General features: G+C 38.9%; 1 long non-coding RNA gene across 1 annotated transcript in view; it reads right to left on the bottom strand.

The window, feature by feature from the left end:
- Window positions 1-6,992: 6,992 nt before the first annotated feature.
- LOC134290068 (uncharacterized) overlaps window positions 6,993-25,787 on the bottom strand; it is a 404,394-nt gene continuing 385,599 nt past the window's right edge. Inside the window, exon 2 of the long non-coding RNA XR_009998836.1 lies at window positions 6,993-8,971. This is a non-coding gene — a long non-coding RNA (uncharacterized LOC134290068). The remainder of the gene's footprint in view (window positions 8,972-25,787) is intronic.

Below are 25,787 nucleotides of genomic sequence, written 5' to 3' on the forward strand. Positions count from 1 at the left end.
TAATTGTTTGAATATTTTTTTCATCAAATACATTTATTATTTATCAACTCCACCCCCTCATTGACGAACGAGCACTGTGACAAAAGAAGAAAATGATATTTGTTCCGTTCAAGAGTATTTTCAGGATTCAGGAACACTTCGGCTTATGGCGACGGAAATATCTTAGAGTACATAATCGACGAGAAAGGCGCTATCACCACTAGGTGGATTAATCTGGGTTTTTTTAAATATTATTTTCATTGTGGGGCTCAATTTGGTTTTCTTTCAATTTTTATTTTATTTTGATTTATTTTGTAAAAATCACCCGTACACACGCCCATACAACACTTTTTTGTGGGAGTAGCCATTTTTTTTACTAAATGCATTTGAAAAAAAAAATGCCCTTTTCAGAAGACAGTCTTGATAAATTTTGAAGAAACTAAGCATGCAAAGTGGCTTATCCAGTCAAGGTCTACACACTTAGAAAGTTTTATTCAATAATCTGAGAAGGTGCTGCTAACTCCACATACGATTTGAGGCAAAATTCATTATTTCATAAGAGAACACATTTAAATATAAAAATGAATTGATTGAATGAATAAGACAAATTCTCCTTGAATAAATGAGACACAATCTCCTAAAAAATTATGTTTCTTTGGATTCTGAGATGATTACGACCTTCACTGGTTTAGTTTTCACTGACACTGAAAAAAAAATCATTTGGACATGAAAAAGTTTTTGTCAGAAAAACTTTTTTTCCTTAAAAGTGCCCATCTTGTAGTGTATTGACGGTTGGTAGGGAACATATATACCTATCTAGAGAAAAAATTTCATCGAAATCGAAGATGGTGTTTTTTTGTAAATCGACTTTGAATTTTTAATACGATTTTTAAAAGTTTTGCCCTTTTCAATAGATAGTCTAGATAATTTTTGAAGAAACTAAGTATGCAAAGTGGCTTATCCAGTCAAGGTCTACACACAAAGTTTCATTGTAATCTGAAAGGGTGCTGCCAACATTTGTTCGAGTTGGCGCGAAATCCGTTATATTTATGTTTTTGGAAGCACAAAATGTTGAGAAAAATCATAAAAATTATGTCATTAGATTTAAGAGGACGAAATAAATACAGAATCAAAAAGGCGAATTTTCCTAAACTTTGGGGAGGCATAAATTGAAAATAAAAATGACTACATACCTTTACTTAACTAGGTAAGTTTTCTTACATTTAAGAAAGAGCAAATAATTTCGTAAAACAATCACTTGCCTATGGCTCTTAAGCCCTTGTCAATATCAGAAAAAAAGTTTTTCTTTTTTTTACCTCCCCTAGTGGGAAAATTAAGCCACTACGTTTTTCTTATGTGGGCACAAAAAAAATATCAACAAACTCATAGATGTCATAATAGTCATGTCATAGGACTAATCATCATCATAGATGTAATTATTTTAAAGCAGATAAGTGACAGAAAAATTCCGCATTTCGTATTTTTATCGACAGCCAACCCACTCTTAGGCAAACTTTAGCTTAAAAAACAGTTATTCAGAAAGTTCTGTTTCTTGGGTATGCTATACTATGTCGCAGATGATGTGATGAGTTTTAGCATCACTATCAAAAATTTGCGGAAGACCTCAATAAAAGATGTGTTTTCTGTTAAAGTTTGAAGCGGATATCCGACAGAATTTGGTCAAATAAGAGTTGTATATGCTTGACTAGAACATGTGTGCTATTAGGGTTCATCAATTGCAACAGTAGTAATTAGTTTAAAAGCGAGAGAAGTAATGATTGAGTTGCTGCCAAGCAAACATGCTCGAGGCATGACACGCAAGTTTGCCTTTTCAGTTCTCACTGAACGTAGCAAACAGCAAGTTTACAAGGTTGCTTATATAGAACAAATTCAACAAAAGTAAGGTGAACTACAGCCACTACTGACTGGAGGTCTATGGTCTGTGGCGAGAAAACAGAGAAGTTGACAGTACCATGAAGACCGTGTATTGTAAAACAAATAGCGACTTCAAAAGAGGCAATAGAGAGATCTTCTACCGACTAGCCCCAGTGGTAAAGTCATGTCTAGTTCGCCTTACATAGTTTAGCATAGAAAAACCTAGCATATCAAATAACTGAAGAAAGCATTCGCCTCTTGTGTTAACCTTATGCGATCCCAATGATGAGTCATCAGGATATCGAATATCAAAAACGGAAACCAAGGCAGGCCAAAAAATTAGCTTTTCCCAGCGTCTGCCTATGGTAGAAATTAAAAACATCAGGATTGAAATGGAAATAGTAACATGAAGTAGAAAAAAACGGAATTTATTCTTACATATGAATATGAGGGCACCAACCTGAAGCCCATCACAGTGGGCAAAATCGAGCCAAAAAACGGAACTTATTTTTGCCGCTGGTTTGAAGCAATAAAAAGTATGTATCCCAAAGGAAAAAACCTTGCTAAATCGATTGGTGATGGTTTCGTGACCGGCAGGTGACGGGAAGTGGCCTCTTTGGCCACTTTTAGGTCCCGAACCTGGTTTTCCGGGTTCCGCACCAGGCTATTTTCAATCAAGTCAGCTTAATATAGAGTGCGGCACATCATTTCATGTCTATTTTTGGTAAGGATGTTAGTGGTGACTATTTAAGACCTCATCAAGGTCATATGGCCACTTCCGGTCCTGGTCCAGTTCCTCCGGATCCGGATTCCGGCCATTTCAAGTGAAGTCAGCTAAATATACGGTGCGACATATCAATTCATATCTTTTTTCAATAAGCATGTGAGTGATGACTATTTTATACCTCGCCGAGTATGGCCACTTCCGGATCCTGGTTCAGTTCCTTCGGATCCGGATTCCAGCCATTTCAAGTGAAGTTAGCTAAATATACGGTGCAACATATCAATTCATATCTATTTTCAATAAGCATGCAAGTGGTGACTATTTGAGACCTTACCGGGGTCATATGGTCACTTCCGGATCCTGGTCCAGTTCCTCCGGATCCGGATTCCGGCCATTTCAAGTGAAGTCAGCTAAATATACGGTGCAACATATCAATTCATATCTATTTTCAATAAGCATGTGAGTGAAGACTATTTTATATCTCACCGGAGTCATATGGCCACTTCCGGATCCTGGTTCAGTTCTTCTGGATCCGGATTCCAGCCATGTCAAGTGAAGGTTACTAAGTATAAAGTGCAACTATCATTTCATATCTATTTTTGGTAAGAATGTAAGTGGTGACTGTTTGAGACCTCACATGGCCACTCCGGCATCCTACTTCAATTACTCCAATTCCGGGTTCCGACAATTTCAAGTGAACTCAGCTGAATATGCGGTGTGAATATTTATTCAGTGTAAATATAACAGCTTCTTTTTGATTTCTTGTGTTTTTGTGGGCATATAAACAAAACAGTTTTTTTTTTATTTTCGTGGATAAAATTACAGTTAAGCAAATGAAAGTATCGATTTTACTACCGGACTAACATTTTTGCTGAATAAGACCTTAAAAGAGCTTTCTTCCGATTGCATTTGTATCATAAGCTCTTATGCGGCTTATTTTATTAGTAGGGTAAAGAACCCAACTTCTGTAGAAATTGCTTCGTGTATTTTATCTGAAGGAATGTCCAAAAAATATTACTGTAGGGTTTTCATTCAGTAATTCCATCACGAGTTCTTCTTAGAAACTCGTCACCAGAGGATTAATAATAAAATTATATCTATAATATTACCTACAATATCTTGTCGAATTACTTTATAGAAAAAATCTTGGAAGAATTACGGCCGTAAGAATATCTGAATAAGTTAAAACAGTACGGATGAAATTACGGAAATCATTGCCTAAAAATATTCAAAGGCATTGCAGAGGGAATTCACAATAAAATTGACTATGGATTTCCCAAAGAAGGAGAAGTTCCCGACAGAGTTAAAGAAGGTATTCCCAAACCAATAGCAAAATGTTCAGGGGAAAAGCTGGAAGGGTTTGTTCAGTGAATTTCCAATGTATTGTAAAATAATTTCCGAAAAAGTGCGTGAAAAAATTAACAAAATATATTTCAGAAAAAAAAATCAACCAGCAGAGGATTTTTCATATAAACTCCCGAAAGAATTTCCTCGGGTTTATTTTTATGGAAATACTGTAATAATTTCCAAAAGATTTTTCGAGATAACTTCCGAACTTATCCGGCTTTTTAATGGTATCCAGACTATTTCATATAAATAACCTCCATGGGAAAAGGGATCAAAATCCAGAGTTTCATTTTTTTTACCTCGGAACTACTAAACGCACTAAAACGCAGGTAAAAATTAATTTGCTTTTTTTTTCTTCAGGGCGAGCTATCACTTTATCGATTGTCATTTATCAAAGTGAATTGCATCTGTTTTGTTAATTTGCCTACCTAAACAAAAATATTGAAAAGCAAATAAATGATGTTATACTCTAAAAATGTCTTACTTTGTTTGGAGTACGAAAAATATAAATGTTTTGTTTTCTAAAACACCATTTGCCGAAGAAACTTCAGATAGAAATTTTCCTAAAGGAGTAGCCGAAAGAATAATAAAATGAATTGTTTATTAAATTTCTTAATTAGTTCTCGTGAAATATCAAAGAAATTCGTCTGTTATTCTGCTTGGATTTTTTCTTCAAGAAAATTCGACAAAAAATCGTAGGTAATATATCAGATATAATTTTGTTATTATTCCTCTGGAGACGAATTTCTGCGAAGAACTCCTGACGGAATTAATGAATGGAAACTGTACAGTTGTATTTTCTGGAGATTCCTTCAGTCATTATTCAGATAAAATTCACGATTACCAAGCAAATATTCTTCAGAAACTAATAGAACAAATTTCGTAGGGAGTTATTGTTGAATTTTATGGCTATTTCAAACTAAATTCCTAATTTTTTTTATTAAAGACAAATTTGAAAGAAATTGGGTGGTTTAGTGAATAAAATATTGCTATTTTTATAGCCTAATCGAAATAGCTCATTTTTCTGAGTATAACGTGATTTTATTGGATTTCAATACTGCCGTTCTACGCATAATTGTCCCATGTTATATGGGATTCCCATATAACATAGCACAATCGGGCGTAGAACGGCAGAATAGCGTTGTTCTGATGGTTAAATTAACAAAACGGTTTTAATTTTCGTGGATAGACTGGCAGTTCAATCGATAAAGTGACAGTTCGACCCGACCAAAAAATTTTCCCCATACAAACTTTAAATGCATTTTAAAAATAGTTCCCGGACTCCAAAAAATATGAAATTTCGGATTTCGACTAATTTTTGGGCGGAGAATCAGATTATGAAATAATCCGGATACCCGTAAAGAACCCAATTCCGGAAGATTTTTTCCCAAATTATGAGTAAAAAAGTTTCATAAAAATGTATAGATAATTCATGAGAAAATTCTCCAAAAAATAAAAAGGAATTGTCGACTGAATTGAATTCTAAGTCTAAGTCTAAGTCTAAGTCGAAGTCTAAGTCTAAGAAATTGCGTGTGAAATTTCTAAGGGATTCTCCGAATAAACTTTCGCAGGATATATCAAAAACTATTCATAAGAAGTAAAAGAAGAATTTTTAAAGAAAATGAAAAAAATGAATAACAAAAAATCCATGATTACATGCATCAGAATTTTTAGAAATATTGAAGAACGAATTTTCACATGACTTCACATAAAAAAATGCCGATGTGATACCGAAAATATTTATCTAAACAATTGCCAAATATATGCCGAAAGTATTTCCAATTATATTGTGGAAGAAATTCGCAATGAAATTAACAATGGATCTCCGAAAAAAAAAATTGCTGAAGAAGTTCTTAAAGAAATAACTGAAGTTACTTTCAAACAAATTGCCGAAGGATTTCCAAAAAGAGTTACAGAGCAAAGCCTAGCAAAGTGGGGATTTTTTAATCATCTAGCCAAGGGATTTCTATAAAAACTCAAGGAAGTATTTACAAAAAAAATGTTGAAGGAAATGCCGTAATAATCCTCCAAGGATTTTTTGAAGCGAGTTCCACAGGAATAGGTCTCTTTAGTAATATCTAGACTATTTCATGACTGTTAAACTCGAACTGTTATTTTATCAACGGAAATTAAAACTGGTTATTTGACTACAAAAACATTAGAAAGCAAATAAATGGTGTAACATTTACTCTGAAAATGTGTTTCGTTTTTCGCACTATATATTCAGCTGACTTCACTTTAAATGGACGGAATCCGGATCCGGAGGAACTGCACCAGGATCCGGAAGTGGCCATATGACCTCGGTGAGGTATAAAATAGTTACTACTCACATGCCTGTTTAAAATAGATATGAATTGATATGTCGCACTATATATTTAGTTGACTTCACTTGAAGTGGCCGGAATCCGGATCTGGAGCAACTGAACCAGGATCCGGAAGTGGCCATATGTCCCCGGTAAGGTCTCAAATAGTCACCAATCACATGCTTATTTAAAATAGATATGAATTGATATGATGCACCGTATATTTAGCTGACTTCACTTGACATGGCCGGAATCCGGATCCAGAAGAACAGGACCAGGATCCGGCAGTGGCCATATGACCTCGGTGAGGTATAAAATAGTCATCACTCACATGCTTCTTGAAAATAGATATGAATTGATATGTTGCACGGTATATTTTGCTGACTTCACTTGAAATGGCCAAAATCCGGATTCGGAGGAACTGGACCAGGATCCGGAAGTGGCCATATGACCTCGGTGAGGTCTAAAACCCGAGCAGAGGGGAATATCAAATTAATAACTACGAAATCACAAAACCTGTTTTTATATCTTGTTTTGTTATTATTGAATTATCAAGGCATTACGTTTCCATAACATGTTTTGTTGGACAATCTTATTTTGTTATGACCAAGCAATTGGTATGCAGCCCTTAAATAACATTTCAATATTACATTCTGTTGTGGAACAAGTTTGGTTATTATTGTATTATTGAGAGTGCACAAATACTTTATGGTATTGCTATCTAAACTAAAACAAATTTGGGTTTTTAAATTAAGAATAATATATTGATTTTTTGATTTTATTCGAAAGAGCACCTTTTTATAAGCCAGTATGATTTTTTTCAGATTTTTAAAACTTTATTTTGATACCTAAATTCAATTACAAAAAGATTTTTTGAAATCACCTTTTGACAGCTGGGCAACTGCTTGACAGCTCCGCCCAGTACGAAATGCGACGAGGGGTGATTCGACAAATCGCTCCCATACAAACTTTAAATCGATTTTTAAATAGGTTCCCGGGTACCGTAATCCGGGGTAACATTGATCAGAATTTTCGTTCTACCTTGAATAATTCTCTTGTTAAAGCAAACGTTACATGTTTTATATTTTTAAAACAAGTACTGGCCCTCTAAGTATATGTTAAGCTACTCGAAAAAGTATTGTAAAACTTTAAAACATGTTTAAATAGACTTTTTAATCTAATTTTTGATTTTGTTGATTTGGGGTAACATTGATCATGTTAGTGATCAATGTTCGTTTGTGTTGAAAATACCCTTACTTACTAAATTCGGGGACGCTGATTTCGAATATGTTGTCCAAATTCTTACAAGTTTAGTACTTTTTAAGTTATTTAAAGATTAAAATCCTCTAAACTGCGAATAACGCCTAAAGGTAGGCAATGGCTTAAGAAATTTAATGCCTTCTTTTAAAAAATCGTATATTTTATTGAAAAAGAGCACTTTCATAGAAGTTTCATTTCTTTAATCCAACTCCAGGATATCATATTGAAGTAATACAGTGATTTCAAACCTCATACTGTATCTAGTATTCACGCCAAGCATGAATGTTTGACAATGTATCTCATTGCGTTACGAAACACAGTTATGGAAAAATCGATTTATTTCAATGTTTATGAAATTCAATTTTCATGAATTGCATGTCATTTAATAGCTAAATGATTGCAGATTACGATATACCATTCGATAGCAGAAACTGATTCAATGTAAAATGCTTGTTTGAACATTTCCTGAGGTGGGTCAAGCCGATCAATGTTACCCCGCTGATCAATGATACCCCGGATTACGGTACCAAAGTTCATAAAAATTTGGATTTCGGCTCAGTTTGGCATGTAGATTGTGAATATGGAATTATCTCAACACCACTAAAGAAGCCAATTGCAGCTGGTTTATGGAAAATTCCACGTGTATGGCAATTCGGGTTTTTTCTTAACTCACGATGACCAGATCGCTTCAGTCGGATTTGTTTTTGATGGAAAAAATAAATCTGGATCAAATGAGATCAATATTGTCAAAACCGGAGAAAATTTATCGCAGATATAACCATTACATAGTTTACCTGCTTTATTTTATTGTCTGCTGTTTCATATTATGAAGTAAAAAATAAAGGCATTGCAATATCTAGAAATTTCATCAGACTCTTCCGTATTTTTTATTTTATTCATTGCTATAATTTGAGTTTTGGGTAAATATAGCATCATAGCTATTGATATGTTTATCTTTGTATTAATTTCCTTTTTTCAATATCCCAGTCCCGTTACGGTGCCAAATTCCTATCACTTTTCTACGATTCCCAATTCTTATAGGTTAAGTATAATTTTAGCTTCAAAAAGTGATACATCTGCAAATGAGTTTTTTTTTATCTCAAAATTGAGTAAACTTAGTTGAATTTATATGTCATTTTAACAGTACTGCTATTCTAACCTCTAATTATAACGTCAAAAAGTACCGAACAGACTATGTATTACGAAGTAATGAATGTTAGTGAGAGTGGAGATAGCAAATATGGTACCTACTAAATAATTCTAATCAATAAAAATGTCAACTATACAGACAATTCTGCTCAATTGGTGATTGCATTTGTCTATTATAACTTTTTTCTTTCGATCTATTATTATTCGATCATATATTGTTTGACATTATGTCATAAATATCGTTTTTCATTACTAAAAATAATCCTAAACAGAATAAAACTAAACAGCATCTGCAGAAGTAATCATATCGGCATATGATATAATTACCTTTTACCTTCGCTCACGTAGGTAGGGGGGTTAGGGGCATAATGGACACCCGGGGCGAAATGGACACCCCTGTTTTTGCCGAAACCGTTGATTTTTATGTTAAACTTTTAATGCATAAGTGTAAAGGAACAAGTTATGGTTCTATTTTTCAAAAGTACCATTTATATTGCTTCAAAATAACCAAAATATCATTGAAATTGAAATATGTTCTACATATGGTGAAATTCTTATAATTTCGAAGCAGCAGCAAATAAGATATTACGAGTGTTGGAGTGTGTCCACCACAAAAACAAGTGAGTTGTTACCTAATCTACATGTATACGGAGATTAAGCAATGTATGAAGTATTTAATTTTTGATCAGAATTTACTTATAATAGCAATTTTAATGTTGTAGTCGATTCGGGGCGAAATGAACACCGGCAATTACGAATGGATGTACGCGCATTGCATACTCTTAGGCGTTTTAGAGAGTTTGGAAAAAAACAATTCGATTATTTTAGCCTAAAGTTTACTTAATTAACTTTGATGTTATGTAAACTCATCTAAGATGGAGTATTACATCTGTGGCATTGATCTCCGTAGGCAGATTACTTAACTGATCGATGTAACCAAAAAATTTGCATAAAATATGCAGGGGTGTCCATTATGCCCCGATGGGTGTCCATTTCGCCCCGTACCTTTCCTGTCAGCCCTAAAAAACACACGATTTTAAATTCGTTATTTCTTCACGATAAAGACATTCTACCTGCTGTAAATGATTGGAATACGGAGGAAACAAGTTAAAGTTGTAAGTCAACTGATAATATGTTAAGTTTTTCTTCGTTATACAGGTCTAACGTACTCATTTGCTTAGGGTGTCCATTATGCCCCTAATCCCCCTACGTGTATAATCGCCGTTCTCACAACGCGAACAAAACAAAAAATAAAATAAAAATCATCTCCGTCCGGAAAGAATCTTTGTCGCCGCCAAAATACACCCCATGACGAAGCTCAATCATAAATAGTCGACTACCTAGAACTTTTTCATCGTTCTCTTTACTCCTTGGAAATTGCCGACGACGGGCCATGCCACCACTGTTTAGTGTTTCAGTGCGCATGTCTGCGCACCGCGATAGCGCTGTTGGTAAGAGAGAGGGGTTCATTGTTTGATCTTGCATTCAAATCTCTGTCTATTTTTGTCCTGCGACTGGCAAACATGAAATGGGGGAATGGGGAAACTGGCAATACGTAGAACCAGTAAAGCTTCTATCGTCCCTCACTGCAAGTGCTGTGATAGCCTCATTGGTAAAGGCGACTGAAAATTTACGATAGCAGGATTGGAGGTTCAAATCCCGTCCATGTTTGTAAGTTTTATAATGAAATCGAATTTTTTTTTTATGTGATCTATTATTTTCTAAAAATAGAATAACACACTTAAAATCATTACCCAAAAATGAGTAAAAAAAGTTAGTTTTTACCCTAATTTCTAACTCTAACTCTAACTCTTTAATATCAAAATTTGTTATTGAAATATTTCCCAAATTCACTGTTATTAAGTTGTTATTGCCACTAACAAAACATGTTATTAAATTGATTTTTCAGGAACAAATTTTTGTTATGTGACTTGTTATTTTGCCGCTTATGACAGACAAGTTTATAACTCAATATGTTATGTTAATAACATGAAAATTACTAATTCCATTATGCAGTTATTTTGCCAAAATAACGCATTTTGTTATGCTGTTGTTATTCTCTTCTGCTCGGGAATGGTCACCACTTGCATGCTTATTGAAAATAGATATGAATTGATATGTCGCACCGTATATTTAGCTGACTTCACTTGAAATGGCCGGAATCCGGATCCGGAGGAACTGGACCAGGGTCCGGAAGTGGCCATATGACCTCGGCGAGGTATAAAATAGTCATTACTCGCATGCTTATTGAAAATAGATATGAATTGATATGTCGCACCGTACATTTATCTGACTTCACTTAAAATGGCCGGAATCCGGATCCGGAGGAACTGGACCAGGACCGGAAGTGGCCATATGACCTTGGTGAGGTCTTAAATAGTCACCACTAACATCCTTACCAAAAATAGACATGAAATGATGTGCCGCACTCTATATTAAGCTGACTTGATTGAAAATAGCCTGGTGCGGAACCCGGAAAACCAGGTTCGGGACCTAAAAGTGGCCAAAGAGGCCACTTCCCGTCACCTGCCGGTCACGAGACCATCACCAATCGATTTAGCAAGGTTTTTTCCTTTGGGATACATACTTTTTATTGCTTCAAACCAGCGGCAAAAATAAGTTCCGTTTTTTGGCTCGATTTTGCCCACTGTGCCATGGGAGGGGTTTTGGGTGTTAAACCCGTCCCATTTTAAAAGCTCCATACACCAGACGCTCCTCTGCCTTCTACTGAAACTATGAAAAGCCCTTCCATTGCCACCTCTTCTGTGCGCGGGCCTGAATATATATAAAAGCAAAAGAAAAATAGGTTGTTTTGCTCATATTTGCGAGGGAACTCATATTGAGAACAAAAAATTTTCTTTTGAACTAAAGAACTAGTTACTCGTGAGTAATTTGGAGTAACCTCGATGACAGCACTGTCAGAAACAAATACCCTGTATTTATATGATAATTCAAGCGGATGACATACGCAGAATTTAGGAGCATTTCTAGTTTTCACGCAAGAATGCATTATGAGGCAAAACATGGCACAATTACGAAATTTGAAAATTTTATTTTATACCATTGACTTTGTTCTATTTTAAAATTGATATTTGCATATGTTAATTCAGATTCCATGTTAGATAATGATTAGGTATGTTATTTGCAAACAACGAGGACTAGAATTGATCTTGAGTTTTACCATGATCTTCTATACCCACCTCCAGGGCGCGCAATGCACATCCGACAAAGCATAAAATAATTCCGACATCTAATGATTCGGACACACTGACGATGCGCATAAGCCACTCGCTCGATCACTCGACAAAATGGTCATAAACCCGGAACGCGCAAACGCTCTAGCTCTCTAGCTGCCGCGCGCCGCAGGGTAATTATTTGATTTTCCATTTGTTTTGGCTTCATTTCGATTTGGAACTATTTCTTTTTTTTTATTTCCTGTGAACGAGATTTGATCTTCGGAACCATCGCCGCCGGCTGATGCGATGGCGGAGGTCTTTGTGGAACTTTATTGGATCTCGAAGGATTTTATAGCCCCGCTATTGAGAGAGCGGTGGCGACGGGACGCGGCTCGTCTATGCGTTTAGATGTTCGCCGACGAGTCCGACAGGGAATGACGGAAGAACCGATCTCCCAGAATGGAACCGATCTTGGGTTTACTTTTGGGGTGTTTATTTGTTTTTAAACAAATAAATGGCATCTTAGGGTATTTAACTGCTACGTACAAACGACGTTGGCAGCGCAGAGACCAGTGCATCATCAGGACAATGGATTATTTTATTCGGAATGTTTCTGGGATCGTTTGATGTGCCTTATCGCAAAGTATATATTTGAATTTTATCGTCATTACCGGGAAACAAGCTGTAATTGTTGATGCACTCTTATGAAAAAAGCAGCCATGCCGAACGCATTCTACGTTGGAATAGGTTGTGTAACAGGAAGCCTCTAGAACAGACGGTTTAATGCAGCAGGTGAGAGAAGTATAATTGGAGATTAAGTAAATTTGATCTCCAAATGAAAAATAATTTTACAGGAAAGGAATGCTACTTCTTGGAATTATGTGTCTCTAGCATGCAAGCGTTGCTTGAACATAAAACTGTGAATGTGTCGTTTCACTTCATTTTACCTAATTTACCATATTGATTCAGACAGGCTCTGATGAAAAAATCTGGTTCACGAACAAACTTGTTCCTTTCATAAAATTAGATGTTTACTATTCGGTACTGGATCTGTTTTACTGAAAATATCTAGACTATTTTTTACACTGAGTTTATTTGTGCCTGTCATACAAATAAACATGGCGGGTCTCGTGTTGAAATCAAGGAAGCTAGGAGTGAGAAATAAGCAAAGTAAAATTAACTGAAATTAGGACAGAAAAAACGGAAAACATTATACATGATTCGAAATGCCTAACAAAACTATCGAGCGCCCAACAATCGATTCCTCCACACTTCCCGAAGTATCACAACGATAAATCAGTGTGATTAATTAATAATTACCATCCCCAGAGCGCGCATCTGAAATAAAAGACACTGGAACAGAAAACGACCGACCAAAGCAGCAGAACACCGCTTCTCTTAATGGACTCCAATAAATTTCCGATGATTTAGTACTCTCCTATCGATACAGATTCATCGTGGTCGGTCAAGCGAAAGGGGAGTGTCGGACTGAGAGAAAGAATATGCAAATCCCAGTCGCGCGAAAATCAATAATCCATTTGCCATTAAGTTTAAGTGTGCGTCTGTCGTGGTTTTTCTCCTGTTCGCGTGTGTTCACAGCTGGTTATGATGCGGATCGCAGAAGAAAGAGCACATTCTCGAGGACCACACACATCGCAACGCTGGGCTGGGTTGAATGGATCCAGAAACGTTGGGTTTTATGTCTTTCTGCTCCACGTTAGATACTCTACTTATGCCAAAAATTAAGTTATTTGGTATAAAACTGACTCAGTTATATTGGCAAGACTCTATTCTTCGAAAAATAAACTAGATATTCCCCCAGACATTTGTCAAAGATTCATTTTCGAAAATTATGCTGGAATGCTTCAGAAATTGCTCCATGAATTTTATCAGAGTTTTTTTAGAAATTCTTTGAGACATTCCCCAAAAATTGCTCTAAGGATTTATTTAGAAAACCATAAACGGATTAAGGGCCCATATAGCCGAGGCGGTAAACGCACGGGTATTCAGCATGACCATGCTGAGGGTGACGGGTTCGATTCCCGGTCGGTCCAGGATCTTTTCGTAAAGGAAATTTCCTTGACTTCCTTGGGCATAGAGTATCTTCGTGCCTGCCACACGATATACACATGCAAAATGGTCATTGGCAGAGGAAGCTCTCAGTTAAAAACTGTGGAAGTGCTCATAGAACACTAAGCTGAGAAGCAGGCTTTGTCCCAGTGAGGACGTTACGCCAAGAAGAGAGAGAGAGAGAGAGAGAGAGAGAGAGAGAGAGAGAGAGAGAGAGAACCGGATTTCTTCCAACATTCCTCTATTGATTTCTTAAGAAATTTCACCAGTTATGCCTTTAGAAAATGTTTCATGAAATCTTTAAGAAATTTTGCCAGGAATTCATTCTGAGATTTATCTGGGAATTTCTTTAAGAATTATTTCAGAAATTTCTTTTGAAAATCTATAGAACCATTCATGAATTCCTCTGATGTGTCCTAAAGATTCATCTATAATCTATGAACTTTAATTTAAATCCTTCAATGTATTTCTTACGGAATTATTCGATAGATTCTTTTGGAAAATTTCCCAGGGAATTCTTTCAGAAAAGTTTCTACGGATTCTTTCTGAAAGTTTTGCAGCGAATATTTAACAAAATAATCCATGCAGTTAGGTCTCCAGTTAGCCTAGTGGTTAAGGCTATGGATCGCCAATCCGGAGACGGCGGGTTCGATTCCCGTTCCGGTCGGGAAAATTTTCTCGACTCCCTGGGCATAGTGTATCATTGTACTTGCCACACAATGTACAAATTCATGCAATGGCAGGCAAAGAAAGCCCTTTAATTAATAACTATGGAAGTGCAATTAAGAACACTAAGTTGAAGCGAGGCAGGCCTAGTTCCAATGCGAACGTCGAGCCATAAAGAAGAAGAAGAAGATTCATCCAGTTTCTCCAGAGTTCCATGAGTGTCCTCAGAAATTGCTCCATGGATTTTTTTTCTGAAATCTCTCCAAAGATTCTTCCAGAAAATTTTCCCAGCGGTTTATATAAACTTCTATCAGAAAGATCGTGAAGATTTCGTAAGAATATCTTCTAAAGTTTCCTTCAAAAATCTTTCAGGGATTCCTCAAGACAACCCGTAAGAAATTTCTTAAGATCTTGGAACAGAACTCCAAAAAGAGTACATAAAAAACATTTCACCAAAGTTACCCATAGACATTTTTCCAGTGATTCCTTCAGAAATTTCTCGAAAGATTTTTTTTAGAAAATCTTCTATGGATTTCTTCCAAAACTAAACCATGAATATCTTCAGAAGCTGCTTTAGGATTTCATGAATAAAATCTTTCATGGATTATTTTAAAAATATTACGACAATCTTAAATAAATTTCTCCACGGATTCCTTCAGTTGTGCAGATTTTTGCAGAAACTACACCAATAATTCGTTTGAGAAATTATCCACGGATTCACTCTGAAACTTTCCCATGGATAGCTTCAAAAATTCTTCTAGAGTGTGCTTTAGAAAAATTTTCTGCAAAAATCAGATTTTTTCTTCAGGAATCCCTGAATAATTTTGGGAAGTTTTTCATTTCATTATTATTATTTTCAGGATGGTTTATCTCTGCATTCAGATGTTCTTTCAAAGATTGTTTCAAAAATTCTTTCAGCCAGAGATTTTTTATTCGGGAATTGTTCCGGTGGTTCCTTTAGGAAATCTTAAAAGTATTTCTTCACGAACTCTACCAGAGATTTCCTCGAGAATTTATCCAGGGATTTCTCCAGGAATTACTTCCTCCACATTTCCTTCAAGCTTACCTCTAGGATTTTTTCCACGGATTCAAAATTTTCTCCTAGGAAAGTCTACAGCAATTCCATTGAATATTATTCAATACATTTTTCGCTTTCCTACAGAATGTTTTTTTTTTATTTTAAATTAAATCGTACAGGTACTATTGAAGGATTTCGCCAATAACTCTTCCAAAGTTACTGTAAAACTTGTAACTTGTGTCTTCCAAAGTTCCTCTATAAATTCTCTTAGAGTTCCATCAATCGTTTGATATTCCTCCAAGAATTTCTTTAGAAATTAGTCCCGAAGTTCCTTCAGGAATATCCCTGGGGATGGAGCGGACCTAGTGTGATAGTTAGAACGCTTGACTATCACGCCGAGGACCTGGGATCGAATCCTACTCCCGACAAACTCGCCAATTGTGAGTTCTTCCTTCGGAAGGGAAGTAAAGCGTGGGTCCCGAGATGAACTAGCCTTGGGCTAAAAATCTCGTTAATGCAGATAAAAAAAAATATCACTGGGATTCGCTAAAAAATACCTTCATGGATTATTTTGGCAATTTCTCCATGAATTGCTTCTGAAAATCATTCGAGGATTGCTTCAGAAATATCTCCAAGGATGAATTTTAGAAAGCGTTTTTTTAAGATTTTCCTCAAATTTTATCTTAAAATTCACTTTCTAAAAATAAAAAAAAAATCTGTGGGAATTCCTTCAAGAGTCCTTCCAGGAATAGATTGATTCCTTCAGGAATTTCAAAACTCCGACAAATTTTCGTTTTAAATTTATTCCTTCAAATATTAGTCCAGATAATTTTCAGTGGATCTCCCATTAGTTGCTTAAAAATTCACTGGAGATTTTTTTTAATTCCTATTGGAACCGCTTGAGAATTTTCTGAAGGAATTCCTGAAAGATCTCCAGAAGATTCCTGTCGAGATTCCTGGAAGAAATTCTTGAAACATTTTTGGAAGAATGATTGGACCAAAATCCCTGAAGCAATTTCTGAAGTAATCTCTGAGTTCCTGTATAAATTGTTGGGGAAGTACCTGAAGGAATTCCTCTGAAAATACCTAATAAAATTTCATGAGAAACACCTGGAAGGGTTCTTGAAATATTTCCATAGAAAAACTACTGGAGTGATTTCTGAAAAAAAAAAATTGGAGACAGATCTTAAGAAATTTTTAGGGTAGTTGCCGAAAAAATGTTTGATAAGACCGGAAACCATTGAAGAGTTTCTGAAGGAATCCCTGGTGAAATTTCTTTAGCATTTTTTCTTGAAAGTCATAGTCCTCGAGAAATTCTTCCAGGAATCACCGAAAAAAACATCAGAAGGGAATTTTTAAAGGGTTCACTGAATTTCTGGAAGAATGGAGGGACTCTCTCTAGGTACTCCTAAAACAACCTTGAGAAATATCAAGGAATAAAGCTCTGGAAAAACTGCTCAAGGATAACCGGTAAAATGTCTGAAAGAATTCCTGCAGAAAGGTCTGCATGAATCCTGAAATGAAGTTATGAAGCGATCCTTGGAAGAATACCTGGAGGAACTTTATGGAAAATGCCTAGAGGAACTTCAAGAAGAACCTCTTGAGAACTTCCTAGAGGAATTTCTGAAAAAATGCCAAGGGATAATTCGTGGATTAATTTTAGAAAGAATGCCTGAGGAAATTTTCGATGGTTTCCCAGGAGAATGGAGGAGGAGGAATACTTGGAAAAATTTCTAAAAATTCTCCTGAAAAAAATGAAGGAATCCATAGTTGAATTATTGCAAGAATCTACGAAGGATCTCGTGTAGAAATTTCCGGAGAAATATCTCGCTAGAATTTCTAGTTGTAGCCCTGCAGGATACTGTATAGAAATTCTGCCGAAACGACATTTTTTAAGAAATCTTTGGAGATACAACTAAGAGAAGAAAGGAATTCTTGGAAAAATGCATAAGGAAACAAAAAAAAAACCCTGAAAGAATTCCTTCCGAAATTTCTGAAGGAATTTGTGTACGAATTTCTGAAGCAATCTTAAAAGGAATTTCTTAAAATTCCAGAAAGAAACTCTTGGAGCAACAAATGGCAAATTCTTGAAGAAACCCGTAGAAAATCTTTTGAGCAATTTTTTGAGAAACTTCTAATGTTCTCCAAATGTTAGAATTATGTGAAATCCAAGTTTTTATGTGCAACGCGGTTTGACAAAAAAAAAAGCAAACGAAGCATTGAATTTGTAAATAAAATTGTGATAGGGCAGGTTCGTGGCTTCCGGCTGGGATTGGGTCACACACGAGCAGAACACTACGAGGACCGATTACTAGCGGCGGAACTGGGTACCACAAGATTCACTACACAAAAAAACTACCTTTGTTCTTCACTTAGGATCACTTTATTGGGGTTTTGGAGGAAAGAACTTTATTTCTCGAAAGTTCGATTCTTACTGACTAATTTTATTTTATTTCGTTCTGGTTTTATCCTACGTTGTGTGAAATATTTCCATTTGAATATGCTATAATATAATATGCTATAAAAACTACTATAAAATTGAACATTTCAACTAAACTGACAGCACGGTTACTGTAGCGTACTTGCTTTCGACTACAAACAGTTTAAGAACTGTCAAATTGTTTTTAACGAAACAAACGTTGCCATCGGAGTTTGTACTTCTGTTGCAGAAACCAATGAATGACATTTTGTCAGGAAAACGCGCGATTTCGTACATTGAAACAATGTATTTGAGTGTATTTACACAAGCAGAATCCAACAAAAATAGTTGCGATCCCAGGGAGTACCCTTCCCTTGTCAATGTTTTTCTTATTGGTGTTAGAATGTGGTAGAATTTGAGTATTTGAGGGTAATTATATTATTCCGAAAAAAAGCCTGATTCAAGCAGACTAGACCTAAAATTGTGTCGGAAAAGTCCAAGAATGACAACAATATTTAAGCGATTGCGCGCTGATTATATTGAATCAACATATTAACTACCATCCGCCTCCTACACCTTCCATTTGCTGCCGTAAATAGTAAGATGGAGCCGCCTGGTATTTCATTAGAAATCAAAGCGGGAAATGCCAGAGATCGTATTGCCCCACTTCAAGGTGCGTTTTGCCCCCCACAGTTTTTGAGAACCCAAAATATAACACTTTTTTAAATTGATTCAGTATAATTGATATCAGGCGGACCAAAAGTTGGCGTCTCTAAGTCAAATATGTAAACCAACTTTCAAAACGCAAAACACCCACAAAATCATCTTAATCTTAGTTATTGGGCCACGTTTGCTTAGGGGATGCATTTTTTTTTAAGACACGGACACCGTCTTTGGCCAGAGGCTATACGACGACATACACTACGACATATATTACGTGCATCAGTGGGTACGAGGAAGAAACATTTCTTGCGAAAAGTTTCATCACTCGGAGCGGGAATCGAACCCTCACCCCATGGCATGGTACGATTATACGCCCTGTGACGCTAATCACACGACCACGAGGCTCCACGTGGTCCCCACCTTCCTCTACAGGGGATTCCAAGGGACTTCAAAAGGTTTTTCAGAAGGTTGTTTCAGAGGATTTCAGGAGTCTTTAATGGGCGTTTTCACAGGTTTCGTTGGCGTTTCCGGAGATTTTAGGGGCGTTTCAAACAAATTTCGAGGGATATTGAGGGCGAGTCAGACGGGGTCTCAGTACCCTTTGAAAGGCGGTCCAAGGAAATTCAGGAACGTAAGGGCATTCCGAGAGGTTCCAGGGACATTTTAGAGCATTACAGAGGAGCTTCAAGGGCTTTCTAGGGGGCGTTTCGGGGGATTTCTGGAACCTATCAAAGGCGTTCATGGGTATTTCAAAGGTATTACGGGGACAGGTTTGAAGAGGTTTTAAGAGGGATTTCAAGAGGGTTACGTGAGTTTCAGATGTGTGCCAAGGTATTTCAGGGGTGTTTCAAAGAGTTTCAGGGGGTTTGGGAAGGTTTCAAGGACTTTTGAAGGCGCCCAAGGGTTTTCATGGGTATTCCAAAGGTATCAAGATGGTTTAGAGGCGTTTCAATAATATTACAGGAGTTACAGAGGCATTCTATGAGGTTTTAGGAGCGATCCAGAGGGGCTTCATTAGCCTTTACTTAGGGTTTCAGGGGTGTATCAAGGCGTTTGAAGCACCCCTGAGACTCCCTGGAATCCTATGGAACACCTTGGAACGCACAGAGACGACCCTCAAAACCCCTTAATCAGAGTTGCTTCCTGCCACTATCAAAAACAGGCACATTACGGATCTTGATAGGCTAGGCTAACTGCGATCCAAGTCAGCGTGTGCTCTGTTGAGTCATTGTCAATTTCCGTTCTCCATTACAACTGAAGTTACTGTGATGGTGTGTAGATATAACCTATCTGGCCATCTGAGACTCCATGGTACCCTCTGAAGCTCCCTGGGACTCAATTTAAACGCCCCTAAGATCCCCTGGTACCGCCTGAAAGCCCCTGAAATGTCCTTGAGACCCTCAAGAGTTTCCCTGAAACCCCCTGAGTCCCTTTTGAAGCATTCCTGAGACCTCCTGGAACCCTCAGTAATCCCTTGAAATACCCTGAGATGCTCCGGAGATCTCCTTAAACGCCCCTGAGATCTCCTGGTAGCCCCTGAAACAACCAGTAACACCATAGAAACGCTCCTGAGGCTCCTAGTACCTACCTGAAACCCCAAGTAACCCCCTTGAACACCCCTTCCTTAGCTCTCTCCCTTGACCCCGATGCCATAGTTATCGTCATTATCACAATATTGGTTCTGCACAATATTGGTTCTGCATAGCTCTTCCAATTTTTATGCGGGGTAAATAATACTTATGCATATTGAACGTGCATAAAAATAACTTGCACTAACTGATATTTTAGTGCATTAGGTAGTGAATGCGTTGTCGAAGAAAAAACTGGAAAGCGGTCAAAGAAATTTACGAAAAACACGAAGCTTCTCATTAAATCATATAAATGTGTGCTCGACATTCAATGGTGGTGGTATACTGTTCCCCATCATCATCATCATCGTTCCACCAGCAAGTCTTCGAACTGGAACGGACCAATCGAACACATCGAACTGGATCGAAGCCAATCTCCAGTGTGTGCGCTAGACAGAGAGATTGAAGTAACGGTGCACGATGAATCGCATCACTACAAGCTGAAGCCAAAGCCATACCCTCTCGCATCGTATCGTCTGGTCGGTCGTTTCGATTGAGCGAACTTCGTCGTCCGTCGAGTTCGTTGAGGTTGGATCGGCGCGATGCCATGAGAGGGGTGGAATTGATTTTAAAGTTAATCGATTGGAAACTGACCGTTCGGTTGGCTGAATGGGGGTTGGGCAACCATTCGGATGGGGAAGAGCAAGCAAGCGTAGAGAAAGGCGTGCTCTGGATGGATGAATGCTTTCTGGTTGGTCTGTGTGCCAGTTGGACGGAATTTTACGAATACTTTGAACGGGTTGAAGCGATTGGTACACGATGGGGAAACGGTGATACACATGTGTGACCTGGAGGCGCAATCGACAAGCAAGAGAGATGTTTGATTGATACGTTTGCAGTGCACTCTCTCGAGTGAACGACCGGTGACCAACCTGAAGTGTGTAACCGATCGCACCCGTTCTTCCCGTAATTCAACCGTGTTCAATAATCGTCTCAACGGATTACAAGCTGTTATCACGCAAACTGATCTCTCACCTTGTTCCGTTCGATGGTCGGGGCCTCTTCTGTGCCAGAACCACTGAGTGCTCTGCTGGTTGGTGCTGGACAGTCAAAGCAACTGAACCGAACACAATAAACCGATGATTAATAGCCGAATCGGCCCGAACCGTTTGGAGGACCATCGCATAACCCACTGAACCCGCCACAAGCTGCCAGCCAGGAACTTCAGCTCTGTTTGCTGTTGTTCGGAAAGCAGGCAGGCGGTCCCCCTCAGCGTATAAATAATAACCGAGGAAAGTCATACTGTGATCCGATGGCACTTTACATATTAACAATGAAACGAAACGCTGCTACTGGAATCAGCACCATGGACGGACGGACGACGGCCTTTGCTGCTCCATATTTTAACGGAACTGAGAACAACTGTGCCGAGTCCGGACGGATCTCTCAGCGCCAAGCGACTAAGGAACTCTAACGAAAGGAGAGGGGGGACGAGACTGGCCGAAGAAAAATGGGAACCCCTGGTAGTAATGCGGTCATTATATGTAGCACGCTCCCCAGTCCGGTTGCTTTCTTTGGGCCGTTTGTGGGGACTTTTTGTTTCGCTGGGGCCGATGCTTTTGTGTCGTGTTGCGAGCATTCATTGTCCACCGTCCAGTCCGAGTTGGTGGACGACCCCCCACGTCGATTATAGATTTTGGGGTTCGGTGGATTGTAAATTATTATTGACCATTTGTTACGCCACCGGTGGTGGTGGTGCTTTAGTGCGGTGGCGTCGTTGGGTTGCCATTCATACTCGATTTGGTTGTACCATCGTGGGATGAGGTCGATGAACTTTGAAATGATAAATGCAATCTTCCGTATTGCTTACCTTACCGGTCAGACTAAGGTCTGAGTGACCTCTGCTGTAAATAGGAGTCATCTCCATTCTACTCGGTGCATGGCTGTGTGTCTCCAGTTCCGCACTCTGCGAAGGGTCCACAAGTCGTCCTCCACTTGATCGACCCACCTAGCTCGTTGCGCACCACATCTTCTTGAACCCGTTGGATGACTCTCGAGAACCACTTTATTTGGGTTGCTATCCGACATCCTAATGACGTGACCAGCTCACCGTAGCCTCCCGATGTTCGTGGTGTGGACGATGGTTGGTTCTCTCAGCAGCTGATGCACTTCGTGATTCATTTTTCTTTTTTTTTTTTATCTGTATTAACGAGACTTTTAGCCGTAGGCTAGTTCATCTCGGGACCCACGCTTTACTTCCCTTCCGAAGGAAGAACTCACATTTTGCGAGTTTGTCGGGAGTGGGATTCGATCCCAGGTCCTCGGCGTGATAGTCAAGTGTTCTAACCATCACACCAGGTCCGCTCCACTCATCATTTTTCTTCTTCAAGTCCCGTCTTCCATATGCACTCCGCCGTAGATGGTACGCAGCACCTTCCGTTCGAAAACTCCAAGAGCGCATTGATCCTCTGCACGTAGAGTCCATGTTTCGTGCCCATAGAGGACTACCGATCTAATTAGCGTTTTGTAGATAGGTAACAGATCTAGGAGTATATGCACATGACGAAAGATTTCCGGCCCCTGACCTGCAAGAGATTGAGGAGGAGGTTGGCTGGTTGAAAAACAACAAAGCCGCTGGAGCAGATCAACTACCAAGCGAGCTTCTAAAATACGGTGGAGAAGCACTGGTGAGAGCACTACACTGGGTCATTACCAAGATTTGGGAGGAGGAAGTATTACCGGAGGAATGGATGGAAGGTATCGTGTGTCCCATCTACAAAAAGGGCGACAAGTTGGATTGCGGGAACTACCGCGCGATCACACTACTGAGCGCTGCCTACAAGATACTCTCTCAAATTTTATGCCGCCGTCTATCACCGATTGCAAGAGAGTTCGTGGCGCAATATCAGGCTGGATTTATGGGTGAACGCGCTACAACGGACTAGATGTTCGCCATCCGCCAGGTGTTGCAGAAATGCCGCGAATACAACGTACCCAACACATCACTTGTTCATCGATTTCAAATCGGCTTATGATACAATCGATCGAGAACAGCTATGGCAGATTATGCTACGATTGAACAAGGCGACGATGGATCGAGTGATGTGCGTAGTTCGAGTATCAGGGACACTCTCAAGTCCCTTTGAATCTCGCAGAGGGTTACGGCAAGGTGATGGTCTTTCGTGCTTGCTGTTCAACATTGCTTTAGAGGATGTAATTAGGAGAGCGGGAATAAACACGAGTGTAACGATTTTCACGAAGTCCGTTCAGCTGCTTGGTTTCGCTGATGATATTGATATTATATCTCGTAAATTTGAGACGATGGCGGAAACGTATATCCGCCTAAAAAGTGATGCCAGGCGAATCGGATTAGTCATTAATGTGTCGAAGACAAAGTACATGACGGAAAAGGGCTCCCGGGAGGAATCACCGCGCCCGCCACCCCGAATTTATATCGACGGTGATGAAATCGAGACGGTTGAAGAATTCGTGTACTTGGGCTCATTGGTGACCGCCGACAACGACACCAGCGGAGAAATGCAGAGGCGCATTGTGGCAGGAAATCGTGCTTACTTTGGACTCCGCAGAACTCTACGATCGAATAAAGTTCGCCGTAACACGAAGTTAACTATCTACAAAACGCTGAACAGCAAGCACGAAAGACCATCACCTTGCCGTAGCCCTCTGCGAGATTCGAAGGGACTCGAGAGTGTCCGTGATACTCGGACTACGCATATCACTCGATCCATCGTCGCCTTGATCAATCGTATCAGTTTATCCGGGAATCCGTATTCGTTCATAATCGGCCATAGCTGTTCTCGATCGATTGTATCATACGCTGATTTAAAATCGATGAACAAGTGATGTGTGGGCACATTGTATTCGTGGCATTTCTGCAACACCTGGCGGATGGCGAACATCTGGTCCGTTGTAGCGCGTTCACCCATAAATCCAGCCTGATATTGTCCCACGAACTCTCTTGCAATCGGTGATATAGTCGACGGCATAAAATTTGAGAGAGTATCTTGAAGGCAGCGCTCAGTAGTGTGATCGCGCGGTAGTTCCCGCAATCCAACTTGTCGTCCTTTTTGTAGATGGGACACACGATACCTTCCATCCACTCCTTCGGTAATATTTCCCAAATCCTCCCAAATTTTTGTAATGACCCAGTGTAGTGCTTCTCCGCCATATTTTAGAAGCTCGATTGGCAGAAGATCTGCGGCTTTGCCTCCTCAATCTCTTGAAGGTTAGAGGCCGGAAGTCTTTCGTCCTGCGCACGTTCTCCTAGATCTGTTTCCACGCCACCTTCGGTACTTGCAGCGTCGCCATTGAGGTGCTCATCGTAATGCTGCCGCCACCTCTCGACCACCTCACGCTCGCTCTTGCGAAGATTCCCGTGATTATCTCGGCACATGTTGGCTTGTGGCACAAAGCCTTTGCGCGAGCGGTTTAGCTTCTCGTAGAACTTCTGTGTGTCCTGAGCGCGGTACAGTTCTTCCATCGCTTCGCGATATCGTTCTTCCTCCTGGTGCTCCTTCATCCGGAAGGTTGAGTTCTGCCTGTTCCGCGCCTGTCTATAACGTGCCTCATTCGCCTTCGTACGGTGTTGCAACATTCTCGCCCATGCTGCATTCTTCTCGTTTCCAACTGTTCACATTCGCCGTCGTACCAGCCGTTTCTGTGATTCGGAGTCGCGAAACCTAATGTTGTAGCCAAGGTACTACCTATGGCGGATCGGATGTACCTCCAGCCATCTTCAAGTATAGCTGCGCCAAGCTGCTCTTCCGTTGGTAGGGCCCTAGGGGCGGGACAGTGCCTAATACCAACGCTAATACCGCCTAATAAATATTAGTTTCCTAATCTTCACTGTTTACCGCAACATTTTTTGTGTAGTATGCCATGACTTTCCATCTAGTTTCCCATACAACAACCAACTGTCACGGAAACGAGAGGTGGAGAGGTTTGTCTGTCTTCCTTCAATTTATTCAATTTAAATCAAACAAATGCAATTAATTTCTTTTAATTATTTTAGCTGTGAAAATAAAATGAGCCTCAAAGGAGATGACTTTCGAAAGTCGATGTTGCGGAACGCAAAAAAATCAAAGAGGTGGCTTCATCAGATGTGGTTAGACTTGACTCCAATACAAGGCCTAAGCATAAATCTCGTGGAAACTGTTGTTTGTTTTTAAAAGTTAATATTGAAAAAAATACATGTGAAAGAAAAACTGCATTGCATTTTAGACTACGTTCCTAAACTTTCATCGACCACATTTCCAGAATGGGAAAGCATATTGGCATTAACAAAACAAGGTCATGTGATATTTCGCACTTCAATGACTTTTTGAGCGTGAATGCTACTGCTTGTATCAGATTATGAATATTGACCATCCGATATTGATCCTAAGGTGGACTCTTGGAGTTGTACCACTAGAAATGATTTGTGTGATTTTGAAGATGATAAATACAAACTTTGTAGATCAATATCTACTTATCCGCGAGCGATAATAATGGTGCCGGCGAGCAAAACTAGCTGGTAACTAACTTGGGGTACGTCAAAGTGGTTTCACTCT

This window comes from Aedes albopictus, chromosome 3 (genome assembly GCF_035046485.1).
Source record: "Aedes albopictus strain Foshan chromosome 3, AalbF5, whole genome shotgun sequence".
In the NCBI taxonomy this organism is placed as follows: domain Eukaryota; kingdom Metazoa; phylum Arthropoda; class Insecta; order Diptera; family Culicidae; genus Aedes; species Aedes albopictus.